Genomic DNA, 8,519 nt, shown 5'->3' on the forward strand with positions numbered 1-8,519 from the left:
ACCATGGGTTCAAGGACAAATACTTCAAGGTTCGCCCCACCAGAGGTCGTCACCCCTTTTGGTTGACCCTGGAGGGGGAACGCCGCATCCCAACATACTGGAGTTTCGGGGTGGGCGCCAATGCCTTCACCAAAGTTACCTACAAGGGGATGAGCCCTGAGAATAAAAGAGTTGCCGACGTGTTGTTGGCCGTATTTGGAAAAAAATCACGTCAATCCCCATCTCTTCATGGGTGATCGGGAAGTCGCTAGGAATTACATACGTGAGTGATTGGTTTGAACATGCATGATTTTCATTAATATAATTATCTATCCCCCCGATCTGATGGTTAACAATTTTCATTGTTTGTTGCAGTGTCAATGTCTGCCGAGGTTATTGGACTTGACGTGTTATTCAATACGTTCCTTGCTGACGATGTTGACGAGGACCCGGCCAATGACACCCAGGAGGTGCCTCCTGAAAATACTGAAAACCAAGCGGTGCCTCCTCCTCATGATGCTGCCGAAATGCATGACTCACCTACCCAGGATGAGGTGGTCGGCACTGGCGATGGTTCATCTTCTCAGCACGAGATGGAGGATGAGATGATTATTGTCAGCAACCCGAAGAGGAGCAGGTTGTCCTCTAGCCCCGAGGGAGTCCTCACTGTAATGGAGAGAAACTTCGATGTCGGAAACTTTATTGATTCTCAACTTCTTCCTGGCACGGAGGATTTCTTCCAAGGTGGGTATCTTCCCGGTCAGACGAGGTGGATGTATCACACCCTTCTTCGTGGAGCCGCCATAGCGAGGAAAGCGGAGTTCGCTTTGGCGGGGACACAATCACTGCAAAGAAAACTTGAGTCCTCTGCTCAAGCCAACAATAAATACAAAGTTGAAGTTGAATCACTTCGGGAGTAACTGGTCAAAGTAGAAGAGAAGCTCAAAGTTTCCGAGGAGAAGTCGAGGTCGCTGAGGAGAAGTTGAAGACTTCTGATACCGCCGTTTCCCGACTAACCGAGCGGGAGATAACTTTGGAGGGTCAGCTTAACGCCGCTCAGGGTCGGGTGGCTGCGTTGGAGAAGGAGCGCGACGAAGCTGCCTCGTCGGCTAAGGCTGCTCAAGCTGAGGCTGCTGAATTTAAGAATAAGTATAAAGAGACAGTGAAACAGGGGAAGAATGCCATTTTGATGACTGAGGAGGCTCTTAAAGCCCAGGTGAAGATCGTGACTCCTGACTTCGACACATCAGCAATTAGGATCTTTAAGACGATTGGAGATGGTAAGATCGTCGATATGTCGAGGAAGTGATTTTTGTGTTGTATAAACTGTAATTTTGGGGTTTTGTAAACTTTTTCGTTTTGTATGCTGGACGTTGTAACTTTGAATTACTTTGGTGAAATGGTAGCCGCTTGGTCGGCTTATGATTATTGTTTGTTCCTACCTTAATCGGCAGTGAGCGTTTGTTCTATTTTGTTACCATTTTGTGGGTGTTGGCTTGTCGCTCGTGTTTATTTACCGTTGTGTTGGTAACTTGACAAAGCTAAGTCATGGCTTTATTGTTGCTATAACCGCTTACGTGTTATTTTGGGTGGTTCCCGGGGTGATCAGTCCCAGGTTACTGTGTCGTCGTCGCGCTTATCACTTATCATAAGAAATTTGTTAACATGGAATAGAAAGGGAAAGAATGAACTTAATCATGTGAACATTAGTCGGCTGTTGGTTAGACCTTTAGTGATAATAAGTATTTGATAGAAATTATTTAATCACTAACCAACTTGGGTCATACTGAGTCTAGGAGGTCGCATAATCGGCGCACTTGGTCTAAAAATAAAATCTTCTTAAATTAACCGCGTTCCATGTTCTGGGGACCTCCTTGCCGTTAAGTCTTTCCAACTTGTAAGCGCCTTTGCCGATTACCTCCTTTACCCTGTACGGGCCTTCCCAATTCGCCGCCAGTTTACCTTCCCCGTGAGTCGGTAGGCCAATATCGTTGCGCCACAGGACCAGGTCGTTTTGTTCAAATTCTCTCTTGAGCACCTTAGTGTTGTAGCGCAAGGCCATTCTTTGCTTTAGCACTGCTTCCGACAAATGAGCCATCTCTCTAGCCTCGTCTACTAGGTCTTTTTCCACAGCTTCTTCTACTCCCCCCAAGAGTAATCGTGGGCTCAGTTTGTCGACTTCCACTGGTATCATAGCATCCACCCTATATGTTAGGCGAAATGTGGTCTCCCCAGTAGACGATTGCTGGGTTATGCGGTAAGACCAGAGGACTGAGGCGAGCTCGTCAGCCCATGCTCCCTTTTTCTTATCAAGCCGCTTTTTGAGGCCTAGCAAGATGACCTTATTCGCGGCCTCAACTTGGCCGTTCGTCTGGGGGTGTTCCATGGATGAGAACTTTTGCTTTATGCCCAAACCAGCGAGGAACTCTCCGAACTTGTTATCAGTGAACTGGGTCCCGTTATCAGAGATGATGACCTCAGGGATACCGAACCGAGTTACTACTTGCCTCCACATAAACTTCCGACAATTGGATGAGGATATGCTGGCCAGTGGCTCGGCCTCTATCCACTTGGTGTAATAGTCTATAGCAACTATAAGGTACTTGAATTGCCCTGGACCAACCGGGAAGGGTCCTAGGAGGTCAACTCTCTAATGTGAGAAAGGTCGGGAAGACGTCAGTAGATTTAGCTCGGTTGCCGGCGCCTTGTGAAAATTGGCGTTCTCCTGGCACTTGACGTATTTTCTTACGAATTCCTTGGAGTCCTTCATCTCGATGGCCAGTAATAACCAGCTCTGATGAACTTCCTTGGTAGGGCTTTGCCCCCGATGTGGTGACTGCAGCACCCCTCATGGACCTCTCTGAGCACATAGTCCGTCTGGTCGGGATGTAGGCATTTCAGCAACGGTTGGCTGAGTCCCTTCTTAAACAGCTGACCTTGTATGATTGCATACTTGGCCGCCTCTCTTCTCAACGCTTTGGCCGACTTCTCATCATCCGGGAGCTTGCCGCTTTCCAAGAAGTCGATGATCGGGTCCATCCAAGAGGGATCTACCTGGGTTAGCTATAACAGCACTGCTGGTTCTTTCATCAAACCTTAAATGGGGGACCGGTTGCCAGTCCCTAGCTTTGTGCTTGCTAGCTTGGTCAGGAGGTCTGCACGTATGTTCCTTTCTCTCAGAACGTGTTGGATCATGACCTCTTCAAACTGCTTGCTCAATTCTTTGACTTTCTCCAGGTACTTCTATAACAGTGAGTCTCTGGCTTGGTAGGTCCCATTGATCTGAGAAGTAACGACCTGCGAGTCACTACACACTTCTAGTCTTGTGGCTCCGACCTCCCTTGCTAGAGCTAGGCCGCCCAGCAGAAACTCATATTTCGCTTGGTTGTTTGACACCAGGAAGTCAAATTTGACTGACTGCTCGTATATAACTCTAGCTGGGTTCTCCAGGATGATTCCTGCTCCTCCGAATGTTTGGTTGGATGCTCCATCAACATGGAGCTTCCACCATGTGCTTGGCGCCCCGTCTGGGTCCCCTGTTACTTCTACCAGGAAATCAATCATGGCTTGAGCCTTGATCGCGTGTCTGGGTTCATACTGTAAGTCATACTGGGAGAGTTCGATGGCCCAAGTCATCATTCTACCCGCCAAGTCGGGTTTCTGGAGTACTTGCCGGATTGCCTGATCCATCCTGGCAATTACTTGGTGTCCCTGAAAGTACTGCCGCAGCCTGCGCGACGATGTCAGGAGCGCATACGCCACTTTCTCCAGCTTGCAATACCTTAGCTCTGCTCCTTGTAGTGCTTTACTCACAAAATATATTGGTTGTTGAGTCTTCCCCTCTTCTCGCACCCAGACCGCCGCCAAGGCCTCGTCGGTTACTTCCAAGTACAAGTATAGCGTTACTCCTTTTTTAGGTCTCGCGAGGACGGGTGGTGCCGAGACTATTTGTTTGAATTGCTTGAAAGCTTCTTCACATGCCGGGGTCCACTCGAACACAATTCCCTTCTTTATTAGGTTAAAGAAAGGTAGAGCTTTGGCCGCTGACGCGCCGAGGAAACGAGATAGTGCTGTGAGCCTGTCCGCCAACCTTTGGACATCCTTCATGCTTCCCGGGCTCTTCATCTGAAGGATTGCATCGCATTTTTCCGGGTTGGCCTTCACCCCTCGTTGGGTTATCATAAACCCCAAGAACTTACTGGCTTCGACGGCGAAGGCGCACTTCAGCGGATTGAGCCTCATTCCGTGCTGTCGAAGAGACGCAAAGACACTTTCCAGGTCACTCAAAAGGGCCTCGGGCCTGGCGGTCTTGACCAAGATATCGTCTACGTATACCTCTATCATCTTGCCGATGAGGTCCTTGAAGACCTTGTTTATCAGCCTTTGGTATGTGGCCCCCGCGTTCTTCAGTTCGAACGACATGACTTTGTAGCAATATGTCCCTCCCGGCGTTATGAATGTCGTTTTCTCTTCATCTGGCGGGTGCATCGGTATCTGATTATACCCAGAATAGGCATCCATGAAGCTCAGATATCGGTAACCCACCGCCGCGTCGACAAGAGCATCGATGTTCGGTAGGGGGAAGGAATTTTTGGGACATGCTTTGTTAAGGTCGGAGTAATCCACGCACATTCTCCATTTCCCGCTAGGCTTTTTAACCAGGACAACGTTGGTAAGCCAATTCAAGTAATCGAGTTCCCGAATAAAGCCCGCTTCCAGTAGGCTGGCCGTCTGTTTGGCTACCTCTTCTGCCATTTCTTGTGACATTTTTCTCCTCCTTTGGGCCACTGGCTTTGCCTCCGGTCTCACGGCCAGCTGGTGTGACATGAACTGGGGGTCTATACCCGGCATGTTGGCCGGCGTCCAGGCAAACAAGTCGCCGTTAGCTCTGATCATCTCTATGAGGGGTTCTTTCAGGTCATGGGGAAGATTCCTGTTTACAAAGGTAAACTTCTCGTCTGAATCGCCGACCCTGAACTTTTCAAGAACTCCCTCTGGTTTATGCCTGGGTTTGTCATCAACCCTGGCGTCTAGGTGAGTAAGAAAGACACCGGATGCTTCTTTAGATTTCTTTCTCAGGGAGAGGCTGGCGTTGTCGCATGCGACTACTGTCTCTAGGTCTCCCCTGATGGTCCCAACTGATCCATCATCAGCTACAAACTTCATTAGCAATAGCTTGGTGGAGATCACCGCCCCAAATTCGTTGATGGTCTTCCTCCCCAGGATGAGGTTGTAGGCCGTCGAGTCTCTTAAGACCACGAACTCCGCCATTAGCGACCTCTTCCCCCTGCCTCCGCCTATGGAGATCGGGAGGGAGATTACGCCGTCTGGCTTGATGAAGTTATCACCTAGGCATACCATGCCGTGCTGGTGACCTCTGAGGTCGGTGTCTCGTAGGCCCAGGGCGTCAAAAACATTGCGAAACATGATGTTGGAATCAGCTCCTGTGTCTAGCAAGATCCGCTTTACTAGGCCGGTGCCCACCCTGGCCGTGATCACCATTTGCGGACTCTCCGCAACCTCCTCGAACCATTGATCCTCGGGGCCAAAAGATATCGAGGGCAACCTGTGAGAGGTCAGCGCGGGGCCAGAGGACATAGCTAAAACCTTGGCATCCTTCTTACTAGCCGACTTCAACCTGGAAGGGACATCCCTTCCAATCACCATATTCACCACGGTGAGGGCACGCTCCACGTCCTCCTCGGGTTCCCATCTCTGCTTTACGGCGCGACTTTTGTCCTCGGTTGACCTGTCCCTCCTCCTAGATTCCCTTATTAGGTGGGCGAACTCGGCCAGCTTTCCTTCTCGGATGGCCTGCTCCAGGGCGTCCTTCAGGTCGAAGCAGTCTTGGGTCTTGTGGCCATATCCCTTGTGATAATCACAATAGAGGTTTTTGTTTCCTCCCGTCCTGTCCCTGAGTTGTCGTGGTTTCGACAAGATGCCCTTGTCGGCAATTTGCTGATAAACCTCGACGATTGGAGCCGCTAGGGGGTGTAGTTGGTGAACTTCCCAACACGGGAAAAGGGTTTGAAAGTCTTGGTTGTTCCTCCGTCTCTGGAGTGTTCCTTGGACCTCTCACCACCACTGGATGGGGGGGCACTAGGGTATACAGGCTGCCGTTTATTGGCTGCCACGACCTGACTTACCTCTTTGTCATTAATGTATTCCCTGGCTACGTTCTGAATTCCTGCATTGTCCAGATGGGCTTGGTGGTGAGGTATTTTCGAAAATCCTCATTTAGCAAACTGTTGGTCAAGCATAAGCTGGCCACCGAATCAGTTAAGCCGTCTATCTCGAGGCACTCATCGTTGAATCTGTCCAGGTATTTTCTGGTCGGCTCGCCGTTTCGCTGCGTCACCCCTAGCAGGTTAATCGGGTGTTTTGTTTTGGCGATGCGCGTGGTGAACTGGGCCAAGAAAGAATGACTAATGTCGGCAAACATGGTTATGGAGCCTTAGGAGAGGGAATTAAACCAACGAATCGCCGGCCCAGCTAAGGTTACCGGGAAAGCCTAGCATCTCACTTCGTCACCTACCCCTTCCAGGTTCATCCTGGCCTCGAAGGCCATTAGATGTTCCTGGGGATCTTGGGTACCGTTGTACCTCATATCTGTCGGCTTGTCAAAGTGCTTTGGTAGTCGTACTCCAAAGATCGAGTGGTGGAAAGGGGTTGCCCCCATGACTATCGGTTGCCTTTCCCTGCCATCTTCTCTGTCAGGTCGGCCTCTCCTCGTCCTTTCTCGGCGGTGCACTTGCGATGGTCGGCTTCTTCTTCTTCGTTCTCTATCGCTTTCCTAGTCTTCTTCTTCAGTGTCTCTCGTTGGCGATCTATTGTAGACCAGCGGGTCTCGCCTTCTCCTTGGCAACTCTCTGCTCTCCTGGCTTTCTGATTCTGTCCAGGGGCTCAAGGTGCGCCTGGAGCGACTCCTCCGGAGACTCCTTTCTCCCCTTTGAGTGGATCGGAAAGGCTCCTGGCTAGGAGTGGGTTGACGACTTTCACGGTTGGCTACTTCTCGCTCCATGTTCTGCACCCTGTGGCGCAGCTCTTATATTATCCTGGCGCTGTCGCTGCCTTTCCCTCCAAAGGGTCGTCCCTCTGTGTGTTGCGGGGGAGATCTGCTGCCTTTGCGAACGGTGGCTCTTGCGGCTACCCCACTGCCTCGGGGATCTATTCCCTCCCCGCGGGTTCCAGCTCCACCGTCGGCTGCGCCAGAAACCAAAACAAAATCCATGTTGGGGAGAGTCCCCACAGACGGCGTCAATGTTCGGTAAGTCGGGTTACCGGATGGTTCGGGTGGTAGGTTGTGTGTGAAGATGGGTCTTTACCTCGGTCTAGACGCTGGGAACGGTTTGTGTTGCTGCCGATCTGCCGGGCTCTTGATGAAGTGAGGGGGGTGTCACCTGCAATGACACTCTGAGGCCCAAGTCAGTAGAGTGTATAGATGATGCGAGAATTTGGAGTAAGGTGACGTACCTGGGGGGAGGGGTAGGACCTTCCCCTTATATACCTTGTCAGTAAGGGGGTCCCACAAAGGGAGGCCTCCTTCCTGAAAGGTTCCTTCCTCCCAGCTATCAAGCAGCTGGCACCTGGGGTGCGTGGCCCGGTCGCTAACCGGACGGGTCTTGCGCCCTAACCATCCGAGCGGGTTGCAACATCGTCGGGCCGGGCCGCCAGATGTGTCCAGCTGGGCTGGGCCGTAACAATTAGAAAGTCTTAGGAGCAACCTATCTAATTCCACAATGAGGTAGAGCTAGCATAAATTAAATGTGGAGAAATTAAATAATTCTAGTCGAATAAAATTAGGAGGAATAATAATGCTGGTGATGTATAGCAAAATCTAGTAACCGGATATATCTATATGCTTAATTTGAATATGATAATCGAAGTTTAGAGTTTAATATAGAAGAATAAACTTTTACTGCTGTCAAAAGGAAGAAGGGAGAAAAATACACCTGAAAGTTCGCACGCTGGATACGATTACACTTTAATCATTTAATGAGTCACACGTACACACCATTTATACACTCCGGCAGACACATTTACCCTTTCGACCATCGGCATGTAGCGGCGTTAAATGATTGAAGTATAATTGTGACCAGCGTGTGAACTTTCAGATGTATTTTTGTCCTTTCTTTCTAAACAAAATAAACACGAAAAATATTGTGTTTGTCAGAGTGTATAAATGGTGTGCACGCGTGACTCATTAAATGATTGAAGTGTAATCGTGTCCAACATACAAACTTTTCATATGTACTTTTGTCTCTTCCAAATCAAATATATATATTATATATATTATATAATATATATATTATTGTTAGAATTATTTTTTTAACCTTCATCTTTTGATAGTTTAAGATTTAACATGGCTTATGGTAATAGTCACTAGAGAGTGGTCAACGACGACGGTTTTCCTTCCAAGAGTGATTGACAACGAAAAGTAATTAAAGTTGCGGTGATATTAAAAAAGTGGTGTGAAGGAAAAAAAAAAGGAGTGAAAAGAAAAACTAGAAAATACCACTCTCCTCTCTTATGAAATACTA

This window comes from Arachis ipaensis, chromosome B01, assembly GCF_000816755.2.
Source record: "Arachis ipaensis cultivar K30076 chromosome B01, Araip1.1, whole genome shotgun sequence".
Classification (NCBI taxonomy): Eukaryota; Viridiplantae; Streptophyta; class Magnoliopsida; order Fabales; family Fabaceae; genus Arachis; species Arachis ipaensis.